The sequence below is a fragment of the Monodelphis domestica genome, chromosome 2 (genome assembly GCF_027887165.1).
Source record: "Monodelphis domestica isolate mMonDom1 chromosome 2, mMonDom1.pri, whole genome shotgun sequence".
Taxonomy (NCBI): domain Eukaryota; kingdom Metazoa; phylum Chordata; class Mammalia; order Didelphimorphia; family Didelphidae; genus Monodelphis; species Monodelphis domestica.
In genome coordinates this window covers 375,048,775-375,065,057 of record NC_077228.1, presented here as the reverse complement: position 1 = coordinate 375,065,057, position 16,283 = coordinate 375,048,775, and positions in this window count along the sequence as shown.

The window sequence follows — 16,283 nt, the reverse complement described above, 5'->3', positions numbered from 1 at the left end:
ACTTAGAATTAAAGAAACCCGGAAGGAAGCTTTAAACTTGCTACTTTTAGGCACCTAATCAATGCAAGTTAATGAATAATGAAATTACTCGAGAACATACAAGAAATTTCCTAGGAAACCTAAGTGAGTTGAGAAATGTGGATAGAAGACAGAGAGATTTAAGCTAGAGTAGTTAATTATCATAGATTTGGTCATGAGTTATAAAATGCAGCTTAAAAAAAAGCAAGACACTATCATGACTGACCCAAGCACAACAAAAGTTGCTTCCTTATCATATGTTCAATGTTCTGCTTGCTCTGAGGTAGCAAGCGTGGTGTTGAAATAAAATCTGAGCTCTTTAGTTTGTCATTCCACAGCCTTCATAATCTGACTCTGTTCTACCCCTCATGTATGCCTTGCTGTAACCAAACTGGACTTCATACTCTCCCTGAAATTCATTCCATGCTTTCCCACATCCCTATACTTTTGTTTATTTACTCTAGATGCCTGGAATATTCTTCCTTCATGATATAATAATCCTATCCTCTCTTCAAGACTCAGTTTAAATGCTATTTCCTCTGTGAAACATTTCTTGATTCCCTCTCAGGAAAGGAACTGTCCAGGTCCTGAACTTTCATATCACCTTGTGGCATCTCTTAGGTCCTTTTATTATATTTTCTAGCACATTACTTGTTTACATGTCTATCTCTCCCATTAGATTGCAAGTTCTAGAAGGGCAAAGACCTTGTCCTATTCTATATGATTATTTGTGGTGTCTAGCACAGTGACTCACATATAAGTCATTCAATTTTTGATCTATGATTTCATTAGTGTAGAAATTTCTTAGTATACAAATTCCCTTTGCTGATGCAAATTGATAACCAAAACTTGGAATTTTAAAGAATTTCCTGGGGACAATGAGGAATTAAGTGATCCTACCAGTGGAATATAGCTAGTATGTGTTTGAAGCAGGACTTGAACTCAAGTTTCCTGACTCCAAAAACACTACCCCCCAGTCACTTTACCACTCTGACTCTCCCCACATATGTAATAAGATCCTAGGGTCATGGTTCTAGAGCTACAGGGAACCTTAGATGACATTTAAAACTAAGACCAATTAACTGTTTTGTCCAAGATCATACAAATATGGAACACTGAAAGTGAGAGTTGAACTCATATTCTCTGACTTTCATGCCAATACTCTCCCCACTGTGTTACAATCTATCCATTTTATATTTGTTGAATGGATGAAAAATAAAGCTCTACAGTCTGGCACGTTCTCTTCTTTCTGTTGTATTCCTGAATATTACATAGTTCTTATCTGCCCTCACTTTAGATACTAGACAAACTTGGGCTGATAAACTAGAGAAAGAATTCAATTATTTGAGTGTCTGTGGTTAAATGATATACTGTAACAAATGTTTTCTTATAGGACCAAAAACAGAACAAATAAAGGATACCCTTTTAAAAGAACAAAAAATCCAGTGCTGGAAACCTTTAAAAATTTTTTTTGATGTAAGTGAACCCACTAAACAATAATGAGTAGACAAAAGGAGAGCGAAGAAACCAAACACAACATTACTGAATGAGGAGTGACATCAGTTGAGCCAACTTCTAGGAGTTGAAGATAAGTAGGAGAGGGAAGAAACTATCAGAAATCAATATTACATTTTTAGTGTTAGCTATGTTTAAAGTGAGAGAGTTCTGACTCATTCAACATGTGATATCAGGTCAAGCAGATTACCAGGAGAGGAAGAAACATCCTGTTGATGAAGCTGGAAAATGAAGTATAAATCTGAACATCATCAGCAGAGAGGTTAAAGCTCACAAGATTTTACTAATTCATTGTAGAGGACAGGGATAAAACAATAAAAGATTTCGTGCTGACCCCAGAGGAATCTTTGGTCTTTGTTAAATAAGTCCTCTTGATTAATTAGTGGTTACTCTGCATCTTCCAGGGAAAGGAACCAATGGTAATATGTGATCATTGACAATGAAGAAAAGAGGTGAATCTTAGAAGAAGTCAGAGGTGGAGAAAATGTTTAGGAATCAGTATTTAAAGCCACAGGGTACAAGGTCAATTCACTGCCACTAGGTTGCAATTCAATATCCAACACAATTGAATCTCATCTCATTCTCCTGGTACCATTGTTTCTTGCCTATGACCATAAAGGTAAATAGACAGATCATTTCCTGGGATTTAGAGTCACAATGGACCTTATAGATAACCTAGTCCATCCCTTTTAAAAATATATATTTATTGATGCCTTTTATTTCCTGTGTTCAGGGCATTTTATAATGTGTCTACCTCCAGACAGAACTTCCTGACTCTGAGTCTAACACTCTTCTATCCCCTACCATCTCATTATCTTGAATGCTCATCATTTCCTCTCAGACTGAGCTACACCAAACTTGGGATTCTTTCAATATTTGTTACTTTGATTCGGGGACAGTTTGTTCATCAATGACTTCTTTGGTGTGTGTCATCATTCCAGTGAAGGAGATCACAATCTCTTCTCTCCTTTCTCCCCACCCTTATGTTCTGAAAATTAATATTTTTGTGTGTCTTTATAGTTCTCATTCCTTCAGATGTTAAAGGTTATTGTCCAGACCTTTTTTTTTCCAGGAAGATCACGATCTTTAGGTTATCTCTATGCATTCTGTCTTTGAGATCTTTATGTTTTGTTGCATAGTGGGAATATATTCTTTTAATGTTTTTGTTTTTTGCTTCTTGTCTTCTAAATTGTTCTTTGTTTCTGTGTATTTGCAGTCCCAATCTCTTTTTCTCCCTTTTGTTTCTTTGGTGAAACTTGCCAATACAGATTGAAGTTTTTTTTTTCATTCTGCTCATTATTTAAATGTAGCACATAAATTCTGTTCTTATAATTCTCATTTTTCTCTCAAACTACCCAGGGAAATAGTGTTATGCTTCTATGTTCTCCTCGAATTCCACAGGGTCCTCTGTCTCATTAAAAGTTGGATCATTTTATAGTATTTATTTACAGCTGCCTAAACCCATTTACTAGATCCAGAGAACAATTTCCTTCTGTTACTTTTTTTCTGTTGATCTATCTGTTCATGTTCAAGGTCTTTGAGATCAGCAGACAGGAAACCAGGCCTTAAGACAAGAGATCTTGGGTTCAAATTTGGCCTCAGACACTTCACAGCTGTGTGATTATGGGCAAATCACTTCATCCTAATTGCCTAGCCCTTATCACTCTTCTGCCTGGAAACTAATACTTAATATCAGTTCTAAGATAGAAGGTAAGGTTTTTTTTTTAAATCCTTTCCTTCCATCTTGGAGTCAATACTGTGTACTGGTTCCAAGGCAGAAGATTGGTAATGGCTAGACAATGGGGGTCAAGTGACTTGCCCAGGGTCACACAGCTGGGAAGTGTCTGAGGCCAGATTTGAACCTAGGACTTCCTGTCTCTAGGCCTGGCTCTCAATCCACTGAGCTACCCAGCTGCCCCCCCATGGGTTTTTTTTTAAGACTTCTTTCTGAACTTTTTGGAACATTCAGTGTTTCCCACTCTTCAGTGGGAAAATAGCCTCCTTCTATAGTGAACAATTCATGGTTCACCAGCCTAGGTTTCTTTCTTAATTTTTGAGTGTTCAGAAATGTTTTCAGTTGGATGCTATGCTCTTTAGGTTTGGTGGAGTGCTGCATGGCTCCACACACACAAGGTGTCCTGCCTGGTGTCCTGTCCTATAAACTCTGTTCCTTAGTTCTCTGGTACAGCACTGGCAGTTCAGAGCTTTGTAGAGCTGGTGCTTCTGAATCTCATCCCCTGGAAGGATTCAGCTTCTAAAGGGCTATGATCAAGCTGACCTGAGTAAACTTACACAGCCTGGAGAAAGGGTCTCTATGGCATAGGAAAGAGGAAAGGGGGAAAGAGTGCAAGGGTGAATTTTTATGTTAATTTGTGTTCAGTAGTTCTGCAAGTGTGGCTTTACTGCCCATTGTGGAGGGGAGCTGAGCGAGCTCAGGGTCCATGAGCATCAGTTTCTGGGTATTTATTTTTATTTTTATTTAGCCTTCCATTGGATTCTGGGTGTCCTAACTAAAAAGCAAAATTGGTTTTCTTAGTTTTGGTACACAATTTCTATTTTGGTGGAGTTTGAAAGATTGTGGAGATCAGAGGAAATGTCTAGTCCACCTTTGTGTTTTCTTCATAGTCCAGAAGTTCTATTTGTCATGCCTTACTAGACTATTTTACAGATGAGCAAGCTTAGACCCAGAAACATCAAAGTGATTGCCCCAAATTTCCACAGTCAGTAGGTAGCAGAATTGGTGTTCAAACGCAGATTCTTGAACTAATCCAGTTCTTTCCATTATACCACTTTGACTATCTCTTAGTATCCTATTATTAAAAGCCACAAGAAAAGATATTACCCAACACAAAACATTCCCCTCCTGTATGATTCTATAGATGTATAAAGAAGCTCATAAAGTATAGAAAAGTAAAGGAAAACCTTCAGGGTGGAAGAGGGAAATCTAGCATTGTTAGAGTTGTTAGAGTTCTATAGGGGAGAACTATAACCTCAGCCAGAAGAAGATAGTCTTCCCTTACCAGTACTAGGGTACTTAGAGACATTTGGGTTCTATCAAGGAGATAGCTAAGTAATTGTTTACCAAGACAACTCAACTCCAGATGGCAAATTTTCTCTATGGAATTTTTGGAATTTAGAATTAGTGTCAATTACCTATTCATTGGTTCCCTTCTATGCAGCAAGAAAAGCTTTGGATAAGTTGGAAGGCCTAAATTCCAATCCCCTAAAGCCACTAAGGGACTGTATAGCTCTGGGCAAGTTACTTCACTTCCAGAGCCTCATTATTCTCTATGGAAGGATGGGGTTGGACTAGATTATCTCTAAGGTTCCTTCTAGTTTATAAATCTAGTAATAAGCCTCCAGATTATTTTTTATTCATAACACAACTCTAACATTTGTTGTTTAGTTATTTCACTTATGTCTGATTCTTCATGGCTATGTTTGGAATTTTCTTGGCAAGATACTGGAGTGATTTGTCATTTCCTTCTCTAACTCATTTTCACAGATGAGGGACTGAGGCAGAGATAAGTGACTTTCTCAGTGTCATATAGCTAGTAAGAGGAAGCTCAGTGACACAATGGATAAAGTGCCAGGTGTGAAGTCGAGAAAATCTGAGTTCAAATATGGCCTCAGACACTTCTTGGCTGAGGATCTGAGTCTAATTCCTGGTTCTATTATTTATCATCTATGTGACAAGTCACTTAACCTCTCTAGACCTCAATATCCCTATCTCAAAAATATGGGAATCAGATTAAATAGTTTCTAAAATCTCTTCTAGCTCCCTGACAGTCTACAACTATGCTGTCTTCTATTGAAGAAGTCATCAGAAAATTACACATCTGCAGAAAAAGAGGGCCACTTGCATAGTAAGATTTAGTGACAACTAAATGAATATTCCACATGTTTAATTGGTATCCATTCAACATCAGGAGAATGGGCAAAGATTTCTGGTTAAAATAAAATTCTAAAGTCCTAGAAGGTCTTGAAAGAATCCAGTTCTTCTGACAAACACTCCAACAAAAATTTTAGAGCACTAATTGGTACTCAGAAATACCATTAAGAAACACTAATAAAGTCCTTGATTTAGTTCACAAGAATATGAAAACTCATAAGAGCCAGAAGTGCAGGGTTACTGAGAGATCAGAAGGCAGCAAGAGTTTTGACATAAAGGACATGAAGCCAACCTTCTGACAAGTCTGTCAGAGTAGAGTTAATCAGTGGTACATTGCTAAACAGTGAAACAGGGGAGCAATGTGTTTCTTCAAGCAGCCTAAAGTCTGTGTTCCTAAAAAAGTCACAGCAGGAAATGGGACTAAGCACCTAGACAAGTTGTATGGCAGAGGATCCCTCCAGAAGACCCAGGCCAACAAGGTCTCTGATACCCAGTTGAGACACGTCAAAGCAATAATAGGGATCAGAGCCTATTCCTTGTTAAGAATTCACAAGAAGAAAGAAATAGAGGTGGGATTGAGGTCATCAGCTATATAGTGCCATTAGGAGATCAAGGCAACCCAGGATCCAGAATATAGAAGAGATAGGGCTATACAGGGCTTTTCCACTTCATCCAAGAAAGTGAGGGGGGGGGGGAAGAAGACTAACCCTAGTACAAAGGTCCAATCCAGAAACTGAGACTGGAAACATACAAAACAGATGGAAATTCTGAATATAATGAAGAAATACATTAATCCCAAGAGGAAAACCCAGCAAAAAGTAACTCCACAATAAATGTAAATGGAACTGTAGAGAAAAGAATGATTTGGTCACAAGAACCCCAAGAATGGTTGAAAGAAATGCAACAAAAGTAGAAATAAAATTAGAACTCTTGAAGGAAACATTTGGAGATGAATAAATAACAAAAGGTAGAAAATGTTACTTAAATAGTGGACCACCTGAAAAATATAATGGAACAAACAGAACTCCGAGATTCTATGAGACAACAAGAAGAACAAATTAGAACAACAAAATTATAACAAAATTGTTAAAATTTTCAAAAACTGTATAAGTAAGTAATTTACTATAAAAATAATTGACTTGGAAACAGGAGAGGAAAAGTTAAGAATAATAAAACTTCTAACACTAAAATTTGAATATCATCTTTCAAGAAATCATAATTATAAATGTACTAAACTTATTAGAACCACAAGGTAAAATGAGAACAAAAAATATCTATCAGCTTCCTCTTGAATGAGTTTAAATACCAAGATATCAATGCCAGGATCACATTTGACTTTGCTACAATTGCTATAAATGAGAGAAAATATTAGAATATGAAATTCTAAATAGCAAAAGATAAAGCTCTACAACCTTTAATAGAATAGAGAACTTTCAAGTATTCCCAATAAAAAAGGCTATAGAATCTTTGAAATACAAATATAGGAAACAAGAAAAACATAGAAAAACAAATATTGAGTAATTAGAAAGGAAAATGATAACTAAGTGAATATATTCGAATAGGAGTAAGAGACATGCTCCCTCAGAATACTCCTATCCTCAGGAATCACAGAAAAATAAAGAAAGGCAAACAAGATATAAAGGAAGATTTTGTTCTGTTTTTGGTTTTAAGAGAGGGAAGAAAAGGAGGGGAGAAGGAATACACTAGGAAGAATTGAGGAAAAAGGTGGAGAAAATTGCTATTTCTCATCATTGAAATAGGGTAGAAGAGAGCAGAGGAAGGGATCTGGGTAGGAAAATGCACATGAACCTCATTTTTATCTGAATACAAAGGAGAGTCACATACACACACAGAAAGAAAGAGCTTGATACATTAAACTTAATACATTAAATTTAACAGAGAAACTAATGAGGACAGAGAGAAGAGAGAAAGGAGATTTCAGAGAAAGTGCAGAATTAGAGAGAGTAGTCATGAGCAAAATAAACTTCAGCTTTAAAAATTGAATTATAAAGAGTGAATGAAAATGGAAGAAAAAATATAAAACTCAGGAGAATGAGTGAGAACATCCCTAAGCACATTGGATGGACTGTCTATGCAGAATTTATAGGCAGACATAGATAAGTGTTGCACAGAGTAAATTGGCATGGTGGTCTTCATCATTGGAAATAATACCAATATCGAGCCTAGACAACAACTAGATCCACTGAAGTATTTGAATTTCTAATATTGACTGTACTAACTAAGGAGTCCTAATGGCTAAGCAGCATATTTGAATTTCTTCTTAATCTCCAGAACTCTTGTCTTCTATTTGCTTCAGAAACCTATATCCTCTTATATATATAATTTCTGTAGCAACCATTACCAAGCTTATGACAAAGTGGATGATCAGGTCAGTAGTGAGTGAATGAGTGATTGTGTTGTACGTGTATGTGAATGATTGTTGGAGGCTCTCATACTACCTTATGAAGAGCAGCACTCTCCTTTCTTGCTAGGCGTGCTAAAGGTCACTTGCTCTGCTAGACCCCTTGTAATACCGTCCTAGTTAATCTTTCTTTGTCTAATCTCTCTTCTCTCCAATTTATCTTTCTTTGTTTAAATACCTCCAGTTGCTCCCCACTGTTGTGTACAAAGTTTAACTCTTTATACTGATGTTAAGGGTGCTCTACAATTGAATTGTAACCTACCTATTCACTATCTCTGTCTGTGTAGACCCTTACAAGAGTAAAGAAAGCTGAAGTGTGAATTAAAAGCATTTCTGAAGAATTTCTTAATGGCCAATGAAGGTTAGAGTAAGTCCATCTACTTTAGGTGATTATTGCAGATGATTAATATTCCCTCGATTCTTGCTCATTCTGTACTTGATCATGTATTTAGCGGATTATCCAGGACTTGCATTTCTCCTCCTCTCTCAGACCACCCCAGGAGCTGTGCCTGTGCTCATTAGCACTTTTACCAGAGGATCAGAGGAAGGGAGAGGAGGGGGAGCTCAGAATAGTCAATTTTGCTCCTTGTTAGCAATCCTGGCAAGGGGTTTGAGAGGGGGAGGAGATTGAACCTACTGGAGGCTAAAATGAGATGTTTGTTGATCTGTAGATTGCATTTATCCATCCTACTTCTTTCCCTCCTAGCAGGTGGTCTCTTGGAGTTGCCTGTCTGTGGATCTCATGTAGAAAAGGTGGGAGGCTGTCTTTAAAAAAATTTTTTTTAATGAATAAGTTTGTTTTGTATAACTGTCCTCAGGTTAATGGTGGATCTGCTCCCTAAGTCTCTTTCTAGAGTGGTAAAATGGATCTCATGGAAAATAAATCCAGAATTTAAACACCAGAAGTTAGTCTTCTCCCCAAACCCAATTATAAGAAATTTTTTTGGAAGCTGAATATTCAAGACACATAGGAGGAAATAGTAGGGTCTGAGAAGTATGTCCTACTTCCTGTCTCTGTCCCATAGTGTTTAGTACAGGGTTCTATGTTCATTAATATTAAGTTGAAAGACAGAGAAAGACATCTTTTAACACTGGTGAGATAGGAAATTATCATCAATCCAAAAATTGTACCCAAGATAGGTTATATCTCTGAAGATAATCACAACTGACATCTTTAGGGCTCCTAGGTTTGCAAAGTTCCTTACATGCCTTACCTTTCTGCAGCTGCACAATAAACCTAAGGAGATAAGCATTCTTTGATCCTATTTCATAGCAGAGAAAAGAGGCCCAGGGAAGAAATGTTGAGGTGGAATTAGTAGTAAGTTGAAAACATAGGATTTGGACCCAGATCTTCCTGACTCTCATTCTACCACTTTATTCACTAGGTCATGAGTAGAAAATATTTATAGGCATAACCTGAAAATAATTCTAATTATTGGTCATACTTGGGCTTTCTATAAGACAAAGGGGCTGAGGAGGAGTGGAATGCGGTATATGTTTGAACCAATCTTGGTACCATTAGTAAACAGCCCCTAGAAAATTAGGACCTATTTCTGCCTTTCAATGACAAACAATAAAATTGAGTTAGATCAGCAATACCAGGTCCCAGAAAGAAGCTTTTAAGAGGCTGAATTAGGAGTAAGAGGTTTTTTTTTTTTTCCCCTATTCCAAGTCATAGTCATCTTTGTGATATTATCAGGTGACTGTTAACAGAGTTTCATGGGAAGATGCCAAACCTTTAATCTTCGTACTCTGTGGACAGCTATAGGAAAATTTGCCATGCAAATTAGCTTGGCTGCTTCCTTTTCTGGGCACCAAATAGAAACTCTGATTTTGAAGTGTTCTTCCCGAGGTTACTGTCTAAAATCTGTTAAAAGTTCTTTTCTCTTTTCTTCTGTCCTTTCTTTTCTTTCTCCTTCCTTCTGTTCTCTTTCCTCTTTCCTGCTATTATCTTTTCTAATCATCTCTGAATCTCTGTGTCTCTCTCTGTCTCTCTGTCTCTCTCTCTGTGTCTCTCTGTCTGTCATACATACACACACACACACACATCTCTTTGAGTTCACAGAATTATAGGTTGCTGCTCTGGAGGCAGTTATCACTTTTGTTATTATTCAAGTTGCTATTCAAAAATGAACTGAAAATGCCACTTGTGTCAAAAGTAATTCCTTCAGCGTGAGAACATCAGGTTCAAAGAAACATTAATAAGTCTTTGTCAGAGAACTCAGAGCTACCTGAACTTGGGGCAAAGGCAATCTAGAGCAAAGCTAACTGATTTGTTGTTGTCATTTTGGAAAAGTAATTTTACTTCTTTTATTTCTCAGGTCTTTGGACTTTACTAATCTCCTAAAAAACAAAGATTTCATCACTGTAATGAACAGCACATGATTCTTGCTTGTTTCATCCAGATGGATGCTTTTACTGACAAAATGAAAATATTAGTAAGTTCTCAGTTGGAAATTAAGACATTCCAACCATCCTCATAGTGATATTCCTCTCTCCTGAATCCCTATAGTATACATTCTTGTTAGCTCTCTGAGCATAGATAATGGTTCTTGAGGTAGAAGGGACCTTAGAGATCATTTTGTCCAGAGGACTTTACAGAAGTGGAAATCGAGATCAGGATAGGTTGTGATCAGGAAGTGGCATGTCCAAGGGCACATTGCCAACAAATGTTGGAACTGGGATTTGAATTCAGATCCTTGAACTCTTCATCCAGTGGCATTTTTACTATATCAAATTACTGCTATCAATGATTGGCTGCTTGCCTTCATAAGATGTCTTTAAGCAGAAAACTAGAGAGCCATTGGTCAGAAGAATGCCATGGAAAGGATTCCACATTGATTAGAAAATTAAAGAAGAGGAAGACCTTTAAGGCTGTCAATTCTGAGACTATGAGTCTATGACATATTACTTTGACATAGTCTCTTTTCATGCCTAGCTAATCTCCTTAGCCAGACTCTAAGTTCTTTGAGCACATGGACTCTGCCCAGAACTGTACCATGGGATTAGTAGGCATGTGATAGTTGTTTATTGTTGAAAATGTGACTGCTGTCAAGCCATTCATGGATGGTAGAAATTGGGAAATGAGGTTGAACTTCTCTAGAGGATATCATATCTGCCCAGGGAGGAGGGGATCAGGGAAGAAGGGAAGTAGAAGCAGATGGCTGGAGAGAAGATCAGCAATCAATCACCTTAGGTCCTATGGTTTCCAGAAGATATAGAGTCTAGAGATAGAAGGGATCTCAGAAATTATCTAGTCCAACATCCTCATTTTATAAACAGATGAAACTGTAGTTAGAATGGGGAAGTGAATTCCTGAAGCTCACACTGCCAGCAGATAAATGAATTGAGATTGGAAGCCAGGTCCTTGGGCTCCAAATCTAGCATACTTTTCATTACACCCTACTTCCTCTTCTGCATTACTACTTTTTCAGTCTGTTCCATGAAAATCGTCCAACTCTCTGGGATAGGGCTTTTGAATACTCTCCCTAGAAATCTTTAAGATGACTATGCTATTCTGCTCCTTTTGCTGTTAGTCAGTCCTACTTGAAGGGTGGGGATAGAGAGACAACCCTTTAATGTCTCATCGATCCTATGATTCGATATCTAAAAAGGTCTTGAGATAAAAAACGATTTGGGGAAGATTGGTACAGAAATATCCAAAGTGGACACGTGGGTGTCTCTCATTTATGGTATGTGCAGCTTTATTCATTCATCTCTTTCAGAGTGCTGGCTTTACTTAGAAATAATTGCTTTTCAAAGACTGGCCATTTTCATTAGTTCCCAGGTGAGTGAATCTAATAAGGATGGTCTTCTGACTGAGCAAGGGAAAGCAACAGAACAAAATGTTTAAATGTTTGTTTTTTTCTTCCTAGTGAACAAGTGCCCATGTTCTCCTCAAATGGAGGTAAATTGACACGTACCATCTAGGATGTAATTTCTTTCAGTACATCAAAGGTAATGTACCTCCAGGGCTGAGCATTCTGGGGAGAGTACTGGGGGCCATAAGGGAGCAGAGCTTTTTGATGGCACTGTTCTTACATTGGGATATAATTGGGAAGACAAGTCTCTCTCTCTCTCTCTCTCTCTCTCTCTCTCTCTCTCTCTCTCGTAAGTTACTGCTGAAGGAAACTTAAAAACCTCAGTTCCTCATCTGTAAAATGAACTGGAGAAGGAAATGGCAAACTACTTCTGTATCTTTGCTAAGAAAACTTTGAATGGGGTGACAAAGAGTTGGACACAACTAGATTGACTGAAGAACAATAACAAAATGAATTATATAAATCTCAAGGGAAGATAACATCCAACTAAGATTACTCAGTATCTTACAGAAAGAAAATGAGTCTTTTTGCCTGTCAGTTGATTAAAGTTCAAACTCTTTGTTTGTTAGACTAAATAAAACACATCTTCTGCTCAATTTTTCCTTCACTATAAGACTTTAGGGCTCTTTTGGAAGAGCAAAATAACTAGATAGTGATGTTCTCAGAGAAAATCCTGGATAAGGGCATAGCCCAAAGAGATTTTATGCAATAGCCTTACATATAGTACTGGATCTGTTAGTGTTAGGGTTCAGGGCCCAATTAACACATGGATTTTGTATGTTTGTGAATCCCAGGATTAAAACAGATTTCAAAAGTCTCTTAGTCCAACTCATACCAGAGTTCACTATAGTCCTCTTAACAAGAGGTTGTTAAGGCTTTGCCTGAAAAATTTTAGTCACAAGAAATTAAGTCCATTTCATTTGGAGACAATTTAATTATTAGGAAATTTTCCATTGGAATGAGCCAAAATCTGCCTCTGCATTTTGTAAATTATCAAGTCTAGCTCCTTAACTTGGCGGCACATCACGTACCACCTATAACCTTTCAAAGTGCCTTGCTCATAGCTGATACTTAATAAATAATTATTAGACAAATGAATCAATGAATAAATGGACTAATTGATCAATTAATAGACTGCCCTGGGGAGCTCAGGTCTTTATTGTCATCACTCACCCAGGGGTTCTTTGCCAACTCAGGATTATTTAAAAAAAATTTTCAGTGAAGAATAAGGATTATCTACTAAAAGAGTGACCATGCCATTCATTCATAAGATCATAGCCTCAATGGTAGGAAGGAACTAAGAGGTAATTTTGCCCATCTCTATAATTTTATAAATTTTATTAAATTATATAAAAAATTATAACATTATAAAATATAAAATTTTATAATTTTAAAATTTTATAAAATTTTATAAACTTTTATAAAAATGAGGAAATAATTCCATAGAGAATAAGGGATTTGAACATAGGTCTTCTAACATTAAAGCTATCTTTCTATTGAACTAACAAGACACCTTCAACAAACATTTATTAAATTCCTACTATGTCAGGCACTATGCAAGCAAGGTGTTTGACATAGGATACTCTTCCTAAAAAAGAACCCCTGCCCTTCATGAGCCTGTACCTACTTGGGGAAGGAGATACAGCAGTATAGCCATAAACAAGATCAAAGTATGTACAATGTTATACAAAACAGTTCAAAGAGGGGAGAAAAAAACTAACAACTGAGGTTTTATGAGGAGGATGGATTGAACTTAGCAGCTGAACTCTGCTTGGAAGGAAGCATGGGAAAGGCGGTGATACAGGGGATCGGTGATACAGGAAGCAGTCTTTGGAGTCAGGAAGACTTAGGTTTGAATTGCTTATTTAATACCTACTATCTCTGAGGTGATGGGCAAGATACTTAAAATCTCAGTGTCTTGGGCATCCCCTTAGACTGTAGGTTACAAATGAGCTGCCCATCTGCATCTAGTAAGAAAATCACAGTTCTGGATTGAAAAAGAGAAAGAAGTGAGGTTTTTAAGTTTCCTTCAGCAGTAACTTACGAGAGAGAGAGAGAGAGAGAGAGAGAGAGAGAGAGAGAGAGAGAGAGAGAGAGAGAGAGAGAGAGAGACTTGTCTTCCCAATTATATCCCAATGTAAGAACAGTGCCATCAAAAAGCTCCGCTCCCTTATGGCCCCCAGTACTCTCCCCAGAATGCTCAGCCCTGAAGGTACATTACCTTTGATGTACTGAAAGAAATTACATCCTAGATGGTACGTGTCAATTTACTTCCATTTGAGGAGAACATGGGCACTTGTTCACTAGGAAGAAAAAAACAAACATTTAAACATTTTGCCCAGGGTCACACAGTTAGTGTCTGAGACTGGATTTGAACTCAGGAAGATGGGTATTTTGGATTCTAAGCCCAGTGATCCATTCACTGTATCATTTAGCTGCTTGTGCAATTTATATAACTCACAAAATCAGCAAATAGATCTAATCTGCTCAAGGTTTTCTACAAAACCCATTTTCCTTTCCCTTTGGAGTTATACTGATGGTGAATCTATAAACCTCTTTCCAGAGCCAAGTGAGACTAGACACCTCTCTTAATTCCTATTTCTTCTCTCTCAAGACTCCAAATCTCTTTCCACTCTTTCTCCTGGGTCTTCCATTAGAAGGACCAGTTCACATAAACTCTGATTTTACTATAACATAAAGCTGTGAACTTGAGTCAATATCAGATTGTCAGTGGGGGCAAAGAGATCCCAGAATAAGAATTCACACCCTGTCCAGTAAAGTCAAACCTTATGAATGAATCAGTAGAAAAGAGAAGAGTTTGCCTGATTTTTCTGGCCACATACTTAAGTATTCTGACAAATAAAGAAAGAATGAATTTATAATTTAGTAAACTGACAGGCAGAAAGATTCTCATTCTCTTTCTGTAGGACACTCAATAACCTTCTTCCCTTGAAACCTACACATTTTATTTTGTCATTGTTGAGTCATTTTTGTTGTGACCAACTCTTTGTGACCCATTTGGGTTTTTCTTGGCAAAGATACAGTTTGCTGTTTCCTTCTCCAGCTCGTTTTACAGATGAGGGAACTGTGGCAAACAGGATTAAGTGACTTGCCCAGGATCACATAGTGTCTGGGGCTGGATCTGAGTTCTCACTCTGAAGGAGCATATAGCCCATTAAGAGGAATAAAATATGAGCACAAATAAACATGATAAATTGAACATGTAAAGTCTATATGGATTGCTTACCATATCAGGGAGGGGGGAAGGTAAGGAGGAAGAGAATTTGGAAGGCTAAATTAAATAAAAAACAAGTGTTAAAAATTATTTTTACATATAACTTGGGGAAAATGAGAATTATTTTAAAACCAAATAAACATGATTCAAGTAGAAAGTGCTACAAAAGACATATAGAATAAATGGACCACCTAGAAGAGACCTTCCCTAATTTCTTTATTAGTTAGGGTTCCCCTCACCTGAAACCTTTTGGCATTAATTTTATATGCCTTGTATTTGCTTGTGTGTGTACATGAGGATTCCCTATAATAAAATATCAGCTGTTTCTTTTGGTTGGTTGGTTTTTGGATCCCCACTGCTGAGCACAGTGGTGAGCACATATGAGATACTTGGTAAATGGTTAGTGATTTTAAATGAACCAGCATACCTATAGCCAAAGCAGGAACTGTTGGAATCTGAATGCAAATCAAAGCACACCATCTTTCATTTTATTTCCATCGTGAATTTCTTATTGTATATATGATACGTGACTTCAGTCACAATGTGGGGAATATGGAAATATGTATTGTAGGAAAGCACTGGTATAACCTGTATCAGGCTATTTACCACCTATGGAAAGGGGGAGAGGGAGGGAAGGACAGACAGAATCTGAATCGCAAAGTGTCAGAAGACAAATGTCAAAATTTGTTTCTACATGTAATTGAAAAAAATAATAAATATTTTTTAAAAATTAATTGAATCAGCTTGATGATTCAGAGGAGGGAAAGAATATTCTTATAGATTATGGACAGGGAAATGGAACCATTTGTATGATCTGTAGCTTTGGCACTATTATACATCCAAATACTTGCTAATGAGAATTTCTTGTTTAAATCCCATCTGACCTTTGGAAGCTTGATCAAACTGGCCACACTCATACATGGCCTGACTGGCCCAATAGGACACCAGCATTTGCCGATTTGATTTCTGGACTTTTGCTTGCTTTCAGGATGAAAATCTTCACTAAGAAGATTGTGAGAAAAAGACATCACTTTTAATGGGAAATAATGACCACTCTCTCCTTTCAATAACCAACTGTTTTAGACTTACAGAACTCTGTGGTTAGCTTTTGGTATTTCAGTTCAGCAGATGGAATAAACAATTTCAGAGAAACTGGAAGTGAACACACACACACACAAAATAACAAAACAAAAAAACAAAACACTACGCAACCAGAGCGGTCATTTTGTAGCTACAAAGTTCACTCCTAACGATATTGAAATGTATAGGAAATTGGTTTAAAGAGAAATCGACTCACACAACCTTCTGCTCTGTGAACTGTTGATTTTTAGAAGAGTTTTTAAAATATTAAAGTAGAAACAGTTTATTTGCTGCGCCTTC